Here is a 20,138-nt window from a genome sequence, read left to right on the forward strand (position 1 = left end):
GCGCCACGGATCCCCGGGCCCGAGGGAGGCTAACAAGCTGGTTTTCGAAAAGCATCTGAGAATTGAAGACGGGAGCCTCGGAAAGAAGTGTGAGGTATCGTTATTATTCAGCTGAACGTTTCCCCCTGAACCAACGGCACCCAAATTCCCTTAAAAAAGGGCCATTTCTTCTTAGAAAACTTCAATGCGTCACATAATCCTCACTCGGAGGCAGGGAACGAAGAGCTAATGTCAATAAAACGCAGTTTTATTTCACACTAACGTTTATCCACTGAAATAACAATTTACTAAACCTCAAATAATGCTGGCACAGGGCTTCTGCTTGCCCTCAGACTGAAAAAAAAAAAAAGTGTCGTCGCCAGCCAGACTTCGACAAGAATGTCACAGCAGCTTTCCCATAATAGGCCCCAAAGTGCAAACAACTCAGATGTTGGTCAGAGGTAGAATGGATCTAGAAATTGCGGGAAACGGGTACAACGCAACTCTACGCAGTAGCTAAAAAATCCCACACGACGGCCACACGCAACACGGATGAGTGTTAAGCTGCGGACAAAAGAGAACAGGCCGCGTGATTCCGTTTAGGTGAAGTTCAAGGACAGGCAAAGAGTGGGGGAGGGTAGCACCTGGGAAGGGGCATGAGGACCCCCAGGGGCCTGGAAAGGACCTGTACTTTGATCGAGGTGATTGGCTATGTGGGTGTATATAAAAACTCAATAGTGCACTCCAGATTTGGGAAGTGTCCTGTGTGGCGGCTATGCCTTAAGTTTCTAAAAAACATTTTTTTTTTAACCAGTTTTGTCATTCAACAGGAGCGCTGAGGCCCCGTGATTCCTCTTACTGAGACGCAGCTGAAATCGGAAGTCACTACAGGAGGAAAACTTGTGCGAGGGGGTGGGTTGGGAACCAGGAAGGCTAGGACTAGGCTGGACAGCAGCCAAGGGGGACCACATTTGCCACGCTTTCCTAACCTTTCTTAAGCATAAGATGATAGATGCTCATAGTAACACAAACAAAGAATACAAAGTAAATAATAAAATTCCTCCCCCTTTGACCCACTCCTTCCTCCCCACCCATCCCCCAGAGGTCCCCACTAGAGGAGTTTCTTATATACGCTGGTGTTTTCTTCCAGAAACTCCGGATGTCCCCTAAACCCACCTCCGTCTCATTAACGCCCCACAGAACTCCACTGTCTGGATGGACTTCGCTTTGAGGAGCATTGGTGTGGTTTCAAGCTTTCCCCCCATAATAAACAATGCTGCAATTAACATCAACGTGCAAAAAAAGATGGACAAGTCTATCTGTAAGATAATTTCTTAGAAGCGGAATTCCTAGACCAGAGGGTTTAATCACTTATCACATTGGTAAATACAGTCATGAGTTGCATAGTGACATTTTGGTCAACGACGGACCACATAAATGACGGTGGTCCCGTTAGATGAGCACCATGTAGCCTAGCTGTGTGGTGGGCTGTACTATCTAGGTTTGTGTAAGGGCGCTCTACGATGTTCGCACAACGACAGAATCGCCTAACGATGCCTTTCTCAGACTGTGTCCTTGCCATTAAGCGACGCATGGCTGTCCCATCACACTGACAGCGTAGCAGAATGCCTGCTTCCCCTCTCCCTTGCCAATGTTAGGTTTTATCAACTTTTTTGATCTTTGCCAGTCTGACAGGTGAAAAAATGCTATGTCCTTGTTGTCTCATTTTGCACAGATTTCATTGTAAACGAAGTGTATTGATGGGTCTGTTCATATCCTTTAAGCATTCTCTCTTGCTTGAGTTCCCCACCTCTGGAGCTGGCAGACTACGGCCAAGGGCGCAATTGCACGCTGCCCATTTTGTGCCACTGCCCAGATCCAGCCACACGCATTCCTGTCTGCAGCTGCCTTCAAGCTACATGGACAGCGCTGAGCAGTTTCGACAGTAAAAAGATTTACTATCTGGACCTTTGCAGAAAAAGTTTGCTGACGCCTGACTCGAGTTGATTTCTGGATATGAGTTCTTTGTAAATTAAGCAAACAGTCTTTGTCATATATAGTCTGTTTTGCATTGAACTTATCACTCTGTTCTGCTTCCTGCCCCCAGTTCAGCAAACACAATCAAGTCACAAGTAACACTTTAAAAGCAGAGCCCCCTGAACACTTTAATGTACACGGTGCATCTGGAAACACTCTGGTCCACATATTTTAGGGGTGGCATGTTCATACCCATTTTACACATCTGGTAACTGAGGCTCAGAGCCATGGGTGACCTTCCTGAGGTCACACAGCTAGCAGGCGGCAGAGCCAGGATCCACACCCTTGTCTGCCTGGCTCCAAGTCCATAGATCTTTCCACTCGAGCATCCTGCCTCTTAATGCACAGGACCAGCACCAGGGGCTGGCGGTAAAAAGCAAAGTCTGACAGCTGTTGCCTGTGGCACCACAAGGATCCGTGAGGTGTGTGGGACAGAGCACGGGGGAGCCCCCGCTGTGTCACTGTCATACTTGTGTATAAAGACTGCACATTCCTGAGTCGGAGTGGGGGCAGGAAAGAAGGTTACACCTTCGAAACAGAAACCACATGGTGTGGACGGAGCCCTCCTTTGGGGTACGGAGTGTGCACGCCCCTCCCTCTGGCTTACCCACTTGTGAGGAGCATTGCCTACTGTGGAATGGCCCCCCAACGGAGCGGGGAGGACCAGAGAACAGTGACGTAACAGATGTGCTCACCCACGGGGCGGGAGCAGGGAAGATAGCGTGTGAGCCTGAGGCAGCCGGAAGCGAGAACTTGCATTACCCCCTGGCACCGGTCCACGGACACCCGTTACACAAATTTGACAGCGACCATTACAAGCTCGGAACCCTGAACAAATTACACCAAAAAGGTTACCGTCCTGAAGAGTCCCCCCATTAAAACCACTGACCCACAGAGCAAGAGTCGCTCAAGGAGAGTTTAGGAGACAACGCACGGGGCATGTTTTTTGTAAGGCGTAACGCGCACTACCCATGTTCTTCTCCAGCTGCCATCTGGGAACCTGCCGGCAAAGTTTCCTTCAGCAGAAAAGCGTTTTTAAGGGGCTTCCTCGAAAGTTGTCTTTTCCTTTTCTTTCTGTTCCCATATTTAAGTCAATTCAAATATTTACTTTCTAGACCGATCAGATAATGCGGCATATCTACAGGGTGGATTTCCTTCAGTTCTCACAGTCACCCTGGAAAATGTGAGTGCAGACCAAGAAACTAAGTAAGAGAGTCCACCCAGCTGGGGTTGGTGGGTAAGCCGGCATTCCAGCCCTGGCTCTGGATGTCAACGTCCAACCTCTTATCCTCCCCAGATCTTGGGAGTAACAGCAAAGCGAACAGTATGTCACATCTCGTGTCTCTTCATTTTACGCTTGGTGTAACTGGCAATCCTGAAAATAATCAGTATTAATATCCTGATCTCGCTGGAGAGAAATGACCTTCAGAGAGCTGAAGTGACCACACTTCTGTCCAAGGTCTCAGGGCGACCACAGAAGAGTAGTTGTGACCGGAACCCATGTCTGGGGCCACAGCGTGACCCTCCTTCCCACACGGCCACAGACCCAAAAGGTGGTTGCCTTCTTCCCTCGATCTTGATCTGACTTTTTTTTTTAACCCAAGTTTCACAGAGCTGGTTTTGCAAAACAACAGCTGTCACGCTCTGGGTCATGGTGATCATCTGGGAATTCTGGCCCACATGGGACCTAACCCTCGTCTCGATTACCAGGAGACACCGTCTTCATGGCCCGGTGCAGGGGAAAGGCAAGAGAGAAGGGACGGCAGTTTTAAACGGACATGAGGAGATTCCAGTTGTCAGCATCTGACGCTCCTTTTTTTCATCACAGTCACCTGAACGGCAGCCCTCGATCTGGCCTTTCATGCACGACGTGCTCCAAGGAGCCACAGCCACAGAAGCACCCTCATTCTCCTCCACCCCCTCACCCAGCCACCACCAAACCAGACACCCAGCCCTTCAGTCCCGGAAGCAAGTCTCGCATCAGAAGGGCGAAGAAACACTGTGTAAGAAAGTAGAGAAGGACGTCAGGAGGTTGCCCTTCCAGCACAACTCAGCCTGGAACCTTCTAGTAATCCCTGGGCCCTCTGAGTCCCACCATCTCCCCACTGGCCTCCCGCCATCCTCCCTTGCCTCAACTCTTGCTCGTCTCGTTTGAGTCTCAGCCACAGTTGGATCACGACATACACACGCTGTACATGTGACCCACTTAGGGCACGGACATTGGGGTCTCACATTCCTTCTATGTGTCCCGCACGATGCCCATACAGCATCCCCTAGCCAGGGCCCACTGATTGATTCAAACAAGACCCATCATCTTTAGAAGAAGAGTTAGGTTTACAGGTCCTTTTAAAAGACCACAGAAAGGATGAACGGTCAAACACAATGTGGTCCATCCAGACAATGGGATATGATTCAGCCTCACAAAGGAAGGAAATTCTGACACATCTCCAACATGGATGAATCTTGAGGACATTACGCTAAGTGAAATAAGCCAGACATAAAAAGAAACACAGTGTGAGTCCACTTACGGGCGGTAGCTAAAGCAGGCGGACTCACAGAGACAGAGTGTACAATGGTGGGTGGGGGGTGGGGGTGGGGAGTTGGTGTTTAATGGGGACATAGAGTTTCCGCTTGGGGAGGTGAAAATGTTCTGGAGATGGATAGTGTACAGCAACCTGAATATTCTTAATGCCCCTGGACGGTACGCTTAAAAATGGTAAATTTTGTGTTATATGTATTTTACCATAATTTTCGAAAAGTCACATCAAGGATCATTGATGCATAGATTCGAGACCAGACTGGTGGGGAGACCACCTTCCCTTCTGATATGGAGGGGCATCTCCAAACCATTTTGCCGGGATGTGACAAGGCTGAGCCTGAGGCTATCTTTGGCCTCAAAGCGCCCCCTGGCCCACCTGGGACCCATCATTTCCTTACAGCTGCCGGGAGGGTGTAGCGGGTGGAGAGCAGCAGAGATTCAGGGAAAGGACAGAAGTGCAGCGCTGGAGCTGAAACCCCGTCCTCCCGGGCGCACAGGGTTTCCAGCACACGTTACACACGGAGGAGGCGCTCAGTAGCTGTTGAGTGACTGACCGTTTTTTCCCTTTCTGGTAGCTTGGTAACCTTGCACCTTCAAGAGGAGTCACAAATGGCAGGAGAAACTTTTTCCAGCTACAAATGAGAGGCGTTGGGAACAGGCTGGACGCACAGGTCAGTCTGGCCCAAGGCCACGCTGGTGCAGGTGGCTCTCTGCTGACACTCCTGAGCTGGGGAAAGGCGAGCTCCCAGCTCAGACGAACCTGTTCACCGGGGTGCAGGCGCAGCTGGGCAGGCTGCTCCCCACAGGGTAACTGTCCCCCTGCGGCCCCCTCGACTCTGCTCTGAACCCCGAAGGGACAGAGAATGAAACTTCCCTCCCTGTGCCCAGAGCTCAGAAGAGCTTCCAGCCCGGGCAGTGTCCTGGGGGAGGTCAGTGCCTCTGGGAAGGTGACTCCAGGCCCGAGGCCACTAGGGCCTCATTCTGGCTTTGCTGGGAACCTGGGCCCCTGGTGTCACTGCCCATGGGAGGGGCTGTCCTTCTCTCCTCCTACCCCCTGGGGCCCCACCTTCTCATGAGCCTCTGACTCAGGGCTGGCTGTGGTCTGGAAACTTCCTGTCCTTTCAGGTGTTAGAAAAGGTTCTTTTCCTCCCTCTGGGGCAGGTGCACCGAAGGGCACCCTGCCGGGCCACTGCCCCCGACCCCCCACTCACCCCTTTCCTCTCTGAGGGGCGCGGGGACCCTGCCAGAGGGAGCCACTTAGAGACGGACGAACCGAGAGAAACACGGAGAGAGATAAGGGAGGTGGAAAGTGGAAGAAAGAAAAAGGTTTGGAGGAGGGAGAGAAAGAGGGGAAGCGGGAAAGAAAGATGGGGCGAGAGGGATGCGAGTCCAACACCGAGGGGGCGAGCGGAGCCCCTCGCTCCCGCCCCCGCCCCACGGCGCCCTCCACGGCATCCCCCCCGACGGCATCGCCCCCACCGCGCCCCGGTGCTCCCCCCAGGCGCGTCCCCCACCACGGCCGCGTCCCCCGCACCCCTCCCCCCCGGCGCCGCGCCTACCTGGGGCGCTCATACTCCGCCAGCCGCGCGGGCGCCTCCTCCGCGCAGGCCGCCGGCTTCCTCCCGGCGCCCCGGCCCTCGGTCCCCGCCGCCCGGACCGTCCGAGGGGCGCCGCCCGCCCAGGGGCTGCAGGGCCGGGAGGGGACTGCGCGCCGCCCGGGCAGGAGTCCGGAGGCCAGAGGAGGCAAAAGAGAGAAAAAAGGAGAGAAAGTGTGTCACAGGCTGGGAGGGGCGGGGGAGGGAAATGCAAAACCCGACAGGAAATGAGACTAAAAAAATGCAAAAGGTTAGAAAAAGAGATAAGGAAGAGGGGGAGGGGGCGGAGTTTGGGTCCCGGGCTTGGGAGGAGGCATCGGTAACGAGGTGGGGGTGTTGGGGATGGTGGGGGTGTTGGGGATGGTGGGGGTGGTGGGGGGACCCAGGGATAGGGGCTCTGCGGGGACCGGCCACGGGGGTACCAGGAGTGGGGAGTCCCAGGCAGGCCCCGGGCCACCTGCCCCACGTGGGGTGAGTCTGGACCCCAGCCGGGGCCATCAGACCCACCTTCCTCTGACCCCAAGTCCGCCCAACCCGGACCCAGAGAACCTGCCAGAACGCAGGTGAGGCCCTGGGAAGGGTCGCCCCCTTTTGGGTTCGCCAGGCTCTGAGTGGGAGGTTTGGGCAGCCGTCCCTTTAGAGGAATTCGCCACGTTCTGGAGATCTTCCAGACCGTGTCACTGCGATTTAGGGGGGAGGCTTTGCCCACAAAGGAGGGGGAAGCAAGGGACTTGGGGGACGTCGGCACCCCCAGGCCTCTTTCCTCCCTCAGCCTTTGTTCTGGAAGCTTCCTGGGGCTTGCCTGGCTGTCAGCATCCTCCACGGGCCTCCCACACCCCTCCTGGACACTTCATGGTGACAGAGTCCAGCGGGACCCTCCTCACCCCACTGCCTCGGCCCCCACACCCGCCCCCGAGTAGTGTTCTCAGAGGCCTGGCGAAGCACCCTTATAAAAGAAACTGATTTCTGGATGTTGTGGTTCCAATAATTTCCTCCAGAAGCTGCCTGTGGCATAGGCCCCGGGCGGGGCGGGGGCGGGGGTGGGGCGGGGGTGGGGGGGGACACGTCGCTCTTTCACATAAGTGCTGTATGGGTGGGAAGGTCCCAAGGGTTGATCTGAATCCTGAACTTAAAAATCTGTGGATGAGAATCTTGGGCTCTAGTCTGCCGACTGCTGATTCCCCACTGTTTCCCCAGCCCCCAACCTCTGCTTCTGCTCTGCCTCAGTTTACCACTCTTTTGTCGCCCTCCTCCCCCTCTTTTGATTCCCCCTACGACAGCTAGGGAACGTACCCTCCTGTTTCGTGTTTTAAGTTCTCTGAGAAAAGTTCCTTGAGCTCCCGGAGGCAAAGCCATTCGATAAATTAAACCACTAAGCAAGAGGATAAATAAATAATGGCGCTGCGGTCCACGCGCAGGAGCATTTGAAGTCCCGGCAATTTGGAGGAGCGAGGACGACGTACCGATGCCCACGGGCCAGGCATTAAGGAAGACACAAGTTTGCTTTCTGCAAAGCGTGTTCAAAAATGCAAACAGGAACCGCAAAGAGAGAAGGTTCCCATAATAAATACCAAGGGCCCCAGCATCCAGGTCCTGAGAGCCCCATGACTCCTCCGACCCGGGAGGAATTTATTTCCCTTGCGCTCGGTGGAACCTGGAAAGTGGGGGTTTAACAGAGCGCTCTGGGTTCCCTCCTGCAGGATCTGAAGGGTGGGTTTGCCCTAAAACAGCATCAAAACTCATTATGGAGACAGAGGCGCAGTTAAGTGCACAAACTCTGCAAAAGCTTGATGAACTTTCACAAAACCAGCGCACTCATGTGACCCACACCCGAGTCAAAGCATAGAACTTTGTCTGAACCCCGGAACTCCCCTTGATACTCCTTTCTAGTCCCCCCACCCCCCACCCAAGGATAGTCACAATCTGACCTCTAACAGCATAGATCTGTTTGGCCTGATTTCTTGCCTAGAAAGTTCGAAAACTTTATACAAATGGAGCCATACGTAGATTCTCTTTTGGGTCTGGATTCTTTCACCCAATATGTTTCTTCAGCTTTAGTGATGGGGTTACAAGCAGGTATAGTTCATTGAAGACACGTGTCCTTTTCTCCCCAACACCTTAGTAGAATGTTTAGACATCCAGAAGAGTTAGAAGGGTTGTACAGTGAACACCCATATATCACACCAAAAATTCTACAATGAACATTTTGCTCTATTTGCTTCATCACACATCTATCCATCTATCCCTCTGGCCATCAACCCTTCTCATTTCTTTTTTTTTGTCTTTGGATGCATTTCTAAATAAGTCGAAGACATCAACATACTTCCCCTTGAAATACTTCATCATGCCTATCATTACCTAGAGAGTTTTTTTAGGTAAAATTTACATCCCAATTTTAACTATATCATGCAATGAGTTTTGACAAATGTATACACTTTGTAACCAAAATCCCTGTGAAGATATAGAACTCTGTGTTCCAACATGGCAGCCACGAACCACACTTGGCTGTTGAATGCTTGCCATGTGGCTGGTGTGAATGAGGAACCAACTTTTAAATTCCATTTAATTCGAATTAAAATCTAAAACTGATACTTGATTCTGTTATTGGAAAACTTTTAAGTATGTGGAGAGCAATTTGAGTACATTAATCTACTTTTGCAACTGTAAATTTTACAAATAGAGGTCAAGCGTTTGCAAGGAAAATTTGGTGTCCGAATTGAGGTGCTGTAAGACACGGTCTGTAAAAAAGAATGCAAAACATGTCATTCATAATTTTGATATTAATTGCATGTTGAAATAATATTCCAGATATGTTGGGTTAAATAAAATAAATTATCAAAATGAATTTCACATTTCTTTTTTAATGGTGCCGCTAGGAAATTTTAAATTGGACATTATATTTTTATGTGACAGTGTTGATATCACGTGGAACACTACCATCGCCCAGAAAGTTCCCTCCCGCCCAGGCATGTCCTTTCAAAACTTCATTCCTCTGTGGCCCCAGAGGGAGGGTGATTTGAAAGTCTTTGAATAGGACTTCTGGTTTCAGACAGAGAACCAAAAACAAACTTTCACCTCCTCTTTGAAAACCTGCTGAAATGACAGCAAAGAAGAGTGGGCAATGAGTTAATAGAGGCGCCAGGAAAGTGACCGAGTGGACAGGTGCAGGGCATTTCCGGAAGACAGGAGGCCGCAAACGGAATCCCCAGCTCTCACAGGGTTTTCGTGGCCAACTTTTTCAGAAGTGGGTGACCAGGTCCTTCTTCCTAGTCTGTCTAGTATGGAAGTTCTGCTGAAACCTGTCCACCGTGGGTGACCCTCCTGGTATTTGAAATACCGGTGGCATGGCTTTCAGCATCACAGCCACGCACAGCCGCCACAGTATGACGGCCGACAGATGGGGGTGTGGTTCCCTGACCGGGACACGAACCCGGGCGGGAGAGGTGAAAGCACCAAGTCTTAACCTCTAGATCATCAGGGGAGAAGGGGCAGCATTTGGGAGTGGTTCTCCCACTGGGGAGCCCATCGGATCTATCTGGTTTGCAGGCAGGGCAGGTATGAAAGGCAGGGCAGACGCTGAGTGATGGATGGATGGAAGGGCTGACGGTAGAATTCTCTGGACACTTCCCTCCTCTAACCTTCCACTGTGTGACTTCAGTTTCTCCCCCAAGTTAAGCCAGAGAACTATTTTTAATGAAACCTGCTCTGAGGGTCAAAGGCTCTTGGAATGGGGACAGTGGCCCATGGAGATCCCTTCCCATGTGACATTTAGCAGAGGGACAGCCTACCTAGACCTTTCCCTGCCTGGGCCCCCTAAAGCAGTGCCCCCTGAACCATCTGTAGAGAAAGAGGTGCCCCGACTGCCCCTACCTTTAAAAAATTTCTAATCTGTTATGGATTGATATTCTTATAAACTATAATAAAAACGAATCATGAGAAAATGGAATTTAAAAAATACTCAAGGTACAAGGTCGCTGATCACGCTTGCTTATATGGCAGTGTCCAAAAGCTGTGGAGGTTTCTAAATGCTGGGTCTCAGTTTGTGTTCTCATCTCGTCAAGGACTGGTGCACAGAAGGACAATGGTCCATGGTCAAGAGTTTGTGTAGCGCTGCCCAGGAGGAGAGGCAGCCTGCCCAGGCAACCACGTCTGCCCCGGCCAGTCAACCTGGGCCTTCACAAACGTGGGCAGAAATCAGCAACTTGAAAGAGTGAGACTGAGATAAACAAATAGGACAGCTGTCTCCTGTGGGTGTACAGGGAGTGGAGTCCGCTGGGGAGGGACCGGAGCATAATGATCCAAATGGATATCCACAGAGAGATTCAAGCAGAAAGCACAGCCGGAAGACGAGAACCGATTGCTGTGAAATGGGCTGCCTGAATAAAGGGACAGTTCATGGAAATTCAAAATATGATTGCCAAAATACTAGAATGAATAAATAAAATTCCACACAAGGGCTGGAAGAAGATGTCTGTCACGTATATCTCCTAGGCTGGAAAGCCAAAATGAAATCAAACCCATGAAGACATGAGAAGTCTGAGAGAAAAGTTGAGACAGGAATGATCAATTCGAAAAGACCAGTGTGCCTTTAAAAAGCATTCTGGGCAGGAAAAGAGAAAATAGAGGGAGGAATTAATCCAGAAATGATGATAATAATAATGTTTGTCACAGCTGAGGAGTGACATGATTCTCTACAACGAGAGGGCCCCGGGAGAACCAAGATGGAGACTGAAAAAAGATCTCCACGTAGACACATCCTCATGAAATTTCAGAAAAGAAAAAAATGGATAATGAGAAGATTCTGAAATCTTATAGAGAGGGGAAAAAAATGCATGCTGATGCCAAGCATGAGCTGAGATTCAGGGCTCTCATGAGCAGCCCTGGATTATCTCCTGGCAAGGACATAATGAAGGCAAGCTTGAGCGTTCTCGGAAATTTCCTTTAAACGTAGAGTTCTGTATTCCACCAAATTATCATCCAGGTGTGACAGCAAAACAGACATGTTCTTAGACATGCAGGGGCTTTGGGAAATTTGCTTCTCAACCACTTCTCAAGATACCAAAAAATTGCTTGAGAATGCACTACAACAAAGTGGAAAAGAATGGAAGAAAGAGGAAGACGTGGGATCTGAGAAAGAGGGAAATGAATCCACGAGACCAGTAAAAGGAATGGTAACTGTGCGGGAGCCCCAGGATAAAGTCGGCCTGTGGCTGAGCTTTTGGTGCAGATCCTAGCTACCAAGGAAACTGAAGAGCACTGTGAAATCACTGGTTTTATGCCAGATGGACCTAAAAGTCTTATTTGATCAAAAATGGTCATTTCTAAGGAGTTGAACTAGGAAAGGGGTGAGTGGGGTGGATATTTGTACAATGGGTGTATTTGTTCTTTGCTGGATGTCCTCCTAGATTGGAAAAGGTCTATTTCCATATCCTTGTAATCCTTTTATAATAAAAATAAATCGTTTTTATAAGAAGCAGGAACTGGGGGGACCCCTGAAGAATAAAACCCAGGGAGGTAACACATATCTCCGTCATTCGAGTTATCACGATCTGTGCACGCGGTTGGGTCACAGGCTCACTCATACCACCGGACGTGTGTGTCCAGAGAAAAGCTCTATTTTATCTAGAAGTAATCTTGTCTTCTTTCTGGGCCCCTCCTCCACGTTAGTAGGAAAAATAAAACTTTTAGCTCTAGCTGGCTTAAAATTTAGCCCCATCTAGTAATTGAACAGTGCTTTTAGGTATCTGGAATAAAAACGTTTCTCTCCCCTGTGGCTGCTGCTCCTTCTGCTTTCCCCCCAAGACAGCAGGAGTCTGTGAAGGAGAAGAGGGGCTTTTAGGACCTGGAGGGCCATGAGGAAGACTCGGGGTCCCAACCTCTGACCTCCAGTTCCTTGGATCTCCAGGCCAGGACCTCTTTCTCCCCATATTGCCAGCTGGAATTCACGGCTGACGTCTAGCTCCGGTGGGACTTCTGGTCTGCTGTCTCTTGGGTCGGGTGCATACCTGCCATAATCTTATTCAGCCCGGAAGGCCACCTGCAGCCTCTGCTGTGGGGTCCCCTCTCGTGCCACAGCAGGCTCTCACTTGCTGTCCGGGTCACGGGGGAACTTCGAACTAGCTCGGGGGAGGCCCATGCTCCAGGCCTCTCTCTGCAGGATGTGCTGTGGCATTCAGGTTTTGCAGGGGGGCAGCCCAAGACTCATGTGTGGTCCTTTCAGCATCCTCTCTCTGTCTCCTGTATCCAGCTATTGGGAGAACTCCAGGAGACCCCATCTTTCTAAATGTGAGGAAGCTGACAGGGAAAGAGATCTCTCTCCCTCGTGCATGCACACTTCCCCTTGCGGACGTCTGTGTCTTCTTTCCCCATCGGAGCAGAGACCACGAGAAGCAGACCCTGAGACGGGAATTCCTGGGAGAACGATTTCAGGAGAAGGAAAGCGAGAAGAGCAGAAGAGCCGAGAGGAAAAGGCTGAACTGGGAATCATTCCAGCTGGAGTCCAGCCCGATCCCACCGGGAGCCCTGGAGCGAGAACTGCACCAGAAAGAATGCTCACCTTGAGGCCACAAGACGTTGGTAAGCCGTTGGCTGAGGGCTGCCTGGGGGAGGTGTGCGTCACAGGGCTTCTCACAAGATGGGGTCACCCTGAACTGACATCTTGGAAACAGCAAGGACGCAAACAGCAAAGACCCGTGTCACAGCTGCCCAGTTGGAAGCGGTTCATGAAACTGCTTCCATTCCCGAGACTGTCAGCCGTTTGTTACGTCCCCCCTTTCTCACTATGGCTCCCCAGTATGTCTCACTATGTCTACCAATGCTCCCTGTCTTCAGTTTTCCTCCCTCTGAAAGATTTTAGCTATATACAGCAGCCAAAGCTGCCTGAGCCCCGACGGGACATCAGGAAGGGAAAAATGAGAGATTGGTTTTACCTACAGCCGAACCTCGGATCCAGTCATGGGGCTATTTTAAGACGTTTCTGTACTGCACAGAGATCAAAATGGAATGAGAGCAGGAACCCAGGGGAAGATGTGGTTCCCTCTCTTAAATGACCCCCCTTTGCTGGTCTGGTGCACCCCCACCCTCCCCCCTCCCCTCCAGAGAGCAGTCTCCTTCTGGGGCAGGCCCCTTCACCTCCCAGAAAATCATCCTTATCAGTGCAATGGTCACACGCTTGGGACAGCAAACAGGCATTTCACAAACTATTGATCTGAGAATGAGTATATTGCTTTTTTCCCAGATGCCACACCTCGCTGCCATGGTATATATTAATTCTCCCAAAAATAGCATCAAGAGCAAAAACAGAACCTTCCAGGCCTTTAATTATGTTTTACGTGCTTTATATTTTTATGCTGTTATTGCTCTCTCAGCCCCTTCAAGCTCATTCTTCTTCATTTCAGATAGTTCCCATGCCATCTCCCCATGCAGAGATGCTTCCAGAAAGGCATCAATATATCTACATTATCCCACACCGATAAAAAGACAACCCGCAGAAAGGTCCGTTTACGTTCCTGTGTATGCTGAACACCTTAAATGACCCTTGACTTAACTTGGCTTTTTTTTTTTCTTTTCCAATTCCTACAGAAAGCACGGCTTAAGTCAAGGAGGAAAATATTCCCATCTGTAAGCTGGTAATATGCATTCAATAGTTTTCAATTGCTTGAGCTACGAAATATGATGATAGCCGTCTATATATCTCACGAGGAAAAGATACCTTGAAATTCCCTCGGCCACAGTGCTGATGGGGAGGCATTTCTGCAGGAAATCTGCAAAATGGCGGTAGGCTCGTAATAGGGCCACTGCTGCAATGACCTCGGTGTTTCGGTGGAAGCCTGGGAGGCCGGCTCCACGATGGGCCATAGAGGCACCATCTCGTGCAGTAGTAAGACGTCGGGGAAAAAGGAAAATCACCCCGTTGACTGCAGACTGCCATGCTCTGTCGCTTTTCCTCTCCAAGAGGACAGATGACAGGCTCTGAAACTTGACCACCATTTCCTTTCCCAGTTAATCAACATTAGGGTAATTGGCACATTACATCTCTTGTACAGTGTTGTGTCTGTGCTCATGGCTCTCCATAAATAATGAGCAATCGAAGTAATGAGCAGAAATGTGTGCGAGCTATCGCAGCGAGCACATAACGGATGCCCTGTTTGTCTTCACGGACTGTAGCACCGGCGTGTGACTGATGAGGCTTTCAAACGCTCTGGGTCACCTGAGGCTGGAGAGATGCTCCGTCAAGTTGGAGTCTGTTCCTCTCCGCACAGAGCTTCAGAGTGTCTCAATATTTGCTTTCGGTCCGCTGTTTAAAAACGGAAAATATTTAGCCCAGCTCGTCAATCACCATGCCTGCCAATTGTTTTTGTCCCTCCCTCTGCTTTTGGAGAAAGCCACTTGAAACACCCAAGCAATATAAATGGCTCTGAGTTGCGTCTGTTTTTAGCACACGATGTTTGAGCGCGCAAGTCAGGGCTCATTAAAAATCCGAATGTGGTAGCTTATAGAATTGGCCACTTTAAACACAGTTTGTCTGCACGCCAGCGGTTCTGAAACTGTTTTATAGCAGTCTGGGTTTTTATGAGGCATCTCTCGGTATCTATGGGCATAACACACTTCAGAATTTTCCCCAAGGTTCAGCTGGGCACGGCATCCGCAGCCACTCCAGCCAGCGAAGAAGTGAGCCCTTCACGGTCGCTGGGGAAAGCAGCTGTGACTTTGTCAGTGTCGGCACCAGCGTGTGACAGTTACGGTATGACTATTTAGGAGAATTATATGCATTTCTGAGCGGGCGCTTATGTAATCCTGTTAGCTTAAGCCCTCGAATATTTTCCTTTCTATAAAATTAAATGCATTGTTATCTACTGTGAACTTCACTGTGCACAGACTGGAAGATTTGTTTCTGACCTTTAGAGTTTCTTCATCAAGAATTGTGTCCATGTGAAGTGTTCGTAGTGAAATGGTGGAGTTCAATGCGTAAGAACACGGGGAAAAGACGCAACTGTTAATTGAGGAGCCATTGAGAGAGCAAATGGGAGGGAAGAAAGAAAAGAATGATTGAAAGTGAGAGGAAGAACGAATCGCTCTAGGATTGATCGGACAGAAGCAAGCGCTGGGAATAATCAATAAGGTTAAAAAATATTCAGCCCGAAGAATCGAGGCCAAGAGACAAATACAGTCATGGGCCGTATCATGACGTTTCAGTCGATGATGGACTGCACAGCGATGGCGGTCCCATGAGATCAGTGCCATGTAGCCTAGGTGTGTGGTGGGCTGTACCATCTAGCTTTGTGTAAGTGCGCTCTATGACGTTCACACAATGATGAAATCACCTAACAACGCGTTTCTCAGAACATATCCCCATTGTTAAGTGACCCACAACTGTACCCCAAATGATTACACTAAACACCGTCCAGGTGGAAACATTTCATTTGGCACGCTGTCTGAGACGCCCGCGTGGGAGCTGCCAAGAGGGGATACACACAGAGCAAAATCGAAACAAAAGAACAACTAAATACACACCCTCCTCTCACACACACACACACACACACACACACACACAGCATGTGCCAGTTTTGTATTCCATATATACACGGGTTTTTTTTCAGCACTTGCTTTGGTATTAGGAGATGCTGAGATTAAATTATGTTGTGAAGGGCCGGCCCTGTGGCCGAGTGGTTAAAGTTCTGTGTGCTCTGCTTCGGCAGCCTGAGGGTTCGTGGGTTTGGATCCCGGGCGCGGACCTGCTCCACTCATCAGCCACGCTGTGGAAGCATCCCACGTACAAAGCGGAGGAAGACTGGCACAGATGTTAGCTCAGGGCTAATCTTCCTCAAGCCAAAAAAGAGGAGGATTGGCAATGGATATTAACTCAGGGTGAATCTTCCTCACAAAAAAAGGAAAAAAAATTATGCTGTGGAAATAGCCCAAACAATATTAAAGCTCTTGAACAGATGCATGAAATATATCAATATTTTATTAATAACTATTAACTGGGCCTGCATGGATTATTCTGGGTACAGCTAGTTTCTTTAAAGTGTGGTGTTCCAATCCTTCATAACATGTCCCACCTCCCGGAGCTGCCCCAGTATGTTTGATGGCTGGAACAGATAATTTTTAACAGTCTCCTCTGTATTTCAAAATTATTTTCAGTAATAATTATATAATAATCAGCAACAATCATTATTTGTTATTTGTGTTTTGGTTTTAAAACAATGATCAGGGGCCGGCCCGGTGGTGCAGCGGTTAAGCGCACACGTTCCACTTCGGCAGCCCAGGGTTCGCCGGTTCGGATCCCGGGTGTGGACATGGCACCGCTTGGCAAACCATGCTGTGGTAGGCGTCCCACGTATAAAGTAGAGGAAGATGGGCATGGATGTTAGCTCAGGGCCAGTCTTCCTCAGCAAAAAGAGGAGGATTGGCAGCAGATGTTGTTAGCTCAGGGCTAATCTTCCTCAAAACACACACACACACACACACACACACAATGATCAGTTGTAAAAAGAATGAAATTCAGTTTTAAAGATACTCAAATTCAGGTAAATATTTCACGTATGAAGTAAAATTTGTACTTACCAGACAAAAATATTACAGTTTGCGATTTGCCTTCTGTTTCATTGTTTTAAATTTTAGACATAGATAAAAACTCCAAGTGGCCACACGAATGGCAGAAACAAGGTAACTCCAGTTCTATTTTGTTCTTTATAATCATTGATTTGGAATCTCCTGTTTAGAGACGGGAGCGTGGAGCAGCACAGGGGTTGGGGACAAGAACCAGCCTGAAACTTGCTCAAACAATTCTGAACCTTTAGGCACTTTTAAATTTTAAATGGCTTTATGGAGATAAAATTTACATACCATAAAGTTCACCTATTCAGAGTGCACAATTCGACAGTTTTTAGTCTATCTACAGAGTTGTATAATCACACCATAATCTCATTTGAGAACATTTTCATCACCCCCCAAACAAACCTCGTACCCACTGGCAGTCGTTCTCCAACTGCCACTCCCAAATCCATCTCCACCCTAGCTGACCACGAATCTACTTTCCGTTTCAGGGGATTTGTCGCTTCTGAGCATTTTCTGTAAATGGGATCATACAATATGCAGCCTTGTGCGCCTGGTTTCTTTCACTTAGAAAATGTTTTCAAGGCTCATCCATGTCGTAACGTGAATCAGCACTTCATTCTTTGCATTGCCAAATATTACCCTTTTCTATAAACATGCCATATTTTGTTAAGTTATCAGTTGTTGGACGTTTGGGTGGTTTCCACTTTTTGGCTGTTACAAATAATGCTATCAACATTTAGGTACATGTTCTCATGTTGACATATGTTTTCACTTCTCTTGGGGAGATACCTAAGAGTGGAATTTCTGTGTCATATGGTAACTCTATGTTTAATATTTTGAGGAACTGCCAAATTATTTTCCAAAGCAGCTGCACCATTTTACATGCCCACTGGCAGTGTGTAAGGATTCTAATGTGTCCATTTCTTTGTCGACACTTGTTACTATCTGTCTTTTTTATTAGAGCCATTCTGCTGTGTGTGAAGTGGTATCTCATTGTGGTTTTGGTTTGCATTGGCCATTTGTATATCTTTCTTAGAGAGATGTCTATTCAAATCCTTTGCCCATTTTTAAAAGGGGGTTGTCTTTTTATTATTGAGTTGTAAGAGTTGTTTGTGTATTGTGGATACAAGTCCCTTATCAGATTTATGATTTGTCGATATTTTCTCTCATTCTGTGGGTTGTCTTTTCACCTTCCTGATGGCGTTGTTTGCCCCACAAAAATTTCAATTTTGATGTAGTCCAATTTATTTTTTCTTTTGTCACTGGTGCATTTGGTGAAATAGCTAAGAAATCATTGACTAACTCAAGGTCACAAATATCTACTCTTGTGTTTTCTTCTAAGAGTGTCATAATTTTAGCTCTTGTATTTATGTCTATGGTCCACTTTGGTGTAATATTTGTGTATGGTGTGAGGTAGGGGTTCAAATTAATTCTTTCACATGTGGATATTTATTTGTCCCAGCACCATAACTGAAAAGCCAATTCTTCCATCATTGAATTGTCTTGGCCCCTTTATGGAAAATCAATTGGCTATAAATAAGGGTTTATTTTTGGAGTCTCAACTTTATTCCATTATCTATATATCTATCCTTATGCTAGTACCACACTATCTTGATTACAGTAGCTTTGTAATTAGTTTTGAAATTGGGAGGTGTGAGTTCTTCCACCTTGTTCTTCATTTTCAAGATTGCCTTGGCCATTCTTATCCCCTTGAATTTCCATATGAATTTTAGGGTCGGCTTGTCAATTTCTGCCAAAAAAGCCAGAGGAGATTTTGATAGGAATTGTGTTGAATCCATAGATAAATTTGAGGATTATGAACAAGGGATATCTTTGCATTTATTTAGATCTTCTTTAATTTTTTTCAACAGTTTTTATAGTTTTCAGTGTATGCCTTCACTTCTTTTGTTAAATTGAGTCTTAAGAATTGTATTCCTTTAATGCCAGTGTAAATGAATAGTTTTCTTAATTTTGTTTTCAGATTGTTTATTGCTAGTGTACAGAAATGCAATCAGTTTTTGTGTAATTGATCTTGTGTCTCTCAGTCTTGCTGAACTTGTTGATTAGTTTTAATAGTTTTTTAGTGGATTCCTTGGGATTGTCTATATACAAGATCATGTCATCTGCAAATAGAGATAGTTTGACTTCTTTTTTCCCCAATCTGGATGCCTTTTATTTCTTTTTCTTGCTTAATTGCCTTGGCCAGAGCCTCCCGTAGAAGTGGCCAAGATAAATATTCTTGTCTTGTTCCCACGGGCACTTAGTCAAAACGAGCATGTTGTGTGGCTGAGCTGGGTGAATTGCAGAACTCAATTAACTCCCATGTAGAGTACAGTATTTAGGAAAATTCAAGTAAAAATGTGCTAACCTGAGGCTGACATATATATTATTAAAACCCAGCAGTAATCACAGCAATTGTTTAGAACTTGAACCAACCAAATATATTTTTCAAGGGGGAGCAGTTTATCATTGGCATGGTGTCGAATTGCTGGTGCATCGTGATAATAGAAACAGACTGGCTTGTATTGGATTTCATTGTTGTTTTTAAATTCTCTGTGGACAACATGCCCCCTGCTGCCTGCACCCAGGGCAGATGGCTCCCACTGCCCCACCTTTGGTGCTCCGATGTTCACCCCAATTTTCTGGCAGTCTCTGAACCCTACTTGGACACAAATCTGTCTGTGATGTGCACGCTCGATCACCCACAGGCATGGACCTCATCTTACCCATTTCTGCCTCCCTCCCTGCCCTACGCACAGAAGACTTCACACATGCCTGCTGAGTCGACTGAGACATCTGCTCCATCTCAACACTGCTCTTGGGGGACCGTGGGCAGAGAGCACAGGATGACAGTGCAGTAGGGGCTGCAGAGTTGACTCTGCACACCCTCGGGTGGAGGGAAGGCATGTGAGAATGACAGGTTCTACTGTTACTCATCGTGCGACCCAGGGCCCACAGCTGCAGCTCTTTCAGTTTCTCTTCTGTAAAATGGGGATAATGGTGCAGTCTGACCTGCCGCCACCACGTTGCCCTCCTCCCCTTTCGCTGCCCACCTCAGAGTGGAAAGTTTTGTTAATGCATCTGTGTTACTGAGCCTTTGGAAGGAGTGAGGTGTTACAAATATAAAGGGGGAGAAACCACCTGCTTTTATCATTCCTGCTCTCTAGGGGCTCACTTTCTTGGGCTTGTCAAAATATATTTTAAGATGTGTTTCATTTTTTTACGTGGATTAGCAGGAAATGGAGAGGGTATGAGCCCACTAATGGAGAGCAGCTATTTCTGGGGAAGAAGGAGAATTGTTTTGAATAAGGAAGCGCGTGCTCCTAAAGAAGCTGTAAAGGAAGGATGCTGTCAGTGCCCCACTCACATCCCCCATCCCCTGGTCCTCGCCACTTCTGGGTACAAAGGCCCCGCTGCTGCCAGCAGCA

At 48.2% G+C, this 20,138-nt stretch overlaps 1 protein-coding gene and 1 long non-coding RNA gene across 5 annotated transcripts in view; one reads left to right on the forward strand and one right to left on the reverse strand.

Moving 5' to 3' along the window:
* CARD11 (caspase recruitment domain family member 11) overlaps positions 1-6,234 on the reverse strand; it is a 114,785-nt gene extending 108,551 nt beyond the window's left edge. The window contains exon 1 of one of the 4 annotated variants that reach the window (XM_070484131.1): positions 6,115-6,234. The gene's annotated coding sequence lies outside the window, so the exon portion shown is untranslated. The remainder of the gene's footprint in view (positions 1-6,114) is intronic. The other 3 variants (XM_044747093.2, XM_070484133.1, XM_070484132.1) reach the window with 3 other exon arrangements.
* Positions 5,671-16,032, forward strand: LOC139040133 (uncharacterized). Its single transcript, XR_011494050.1, has 3 exons — positions 5,671-5,881; positions 12,528-12,726; positions 13,732-16,032. It is a non-coding gene; the product is annotated as an uncharacterized lncRNA (long non-coding RNA).
* Positions 16,033-20,138: the final 4,106 nt, after the last annotated feature.

This window comes from Equus asinus, chromosome 14 (genome assembly GCF_041296235.1).
Source record: "Equus asinus isolate D_3611 breed Donkey chromosome 14, EquAss-T2T_v2, whole genome shotgun sequence".
Lineage (NCBI taxonomy): Eukaryota > Metazoa > Chordata > Mammalia > Perissodactyla > Equidae > Equus > Equus asinus.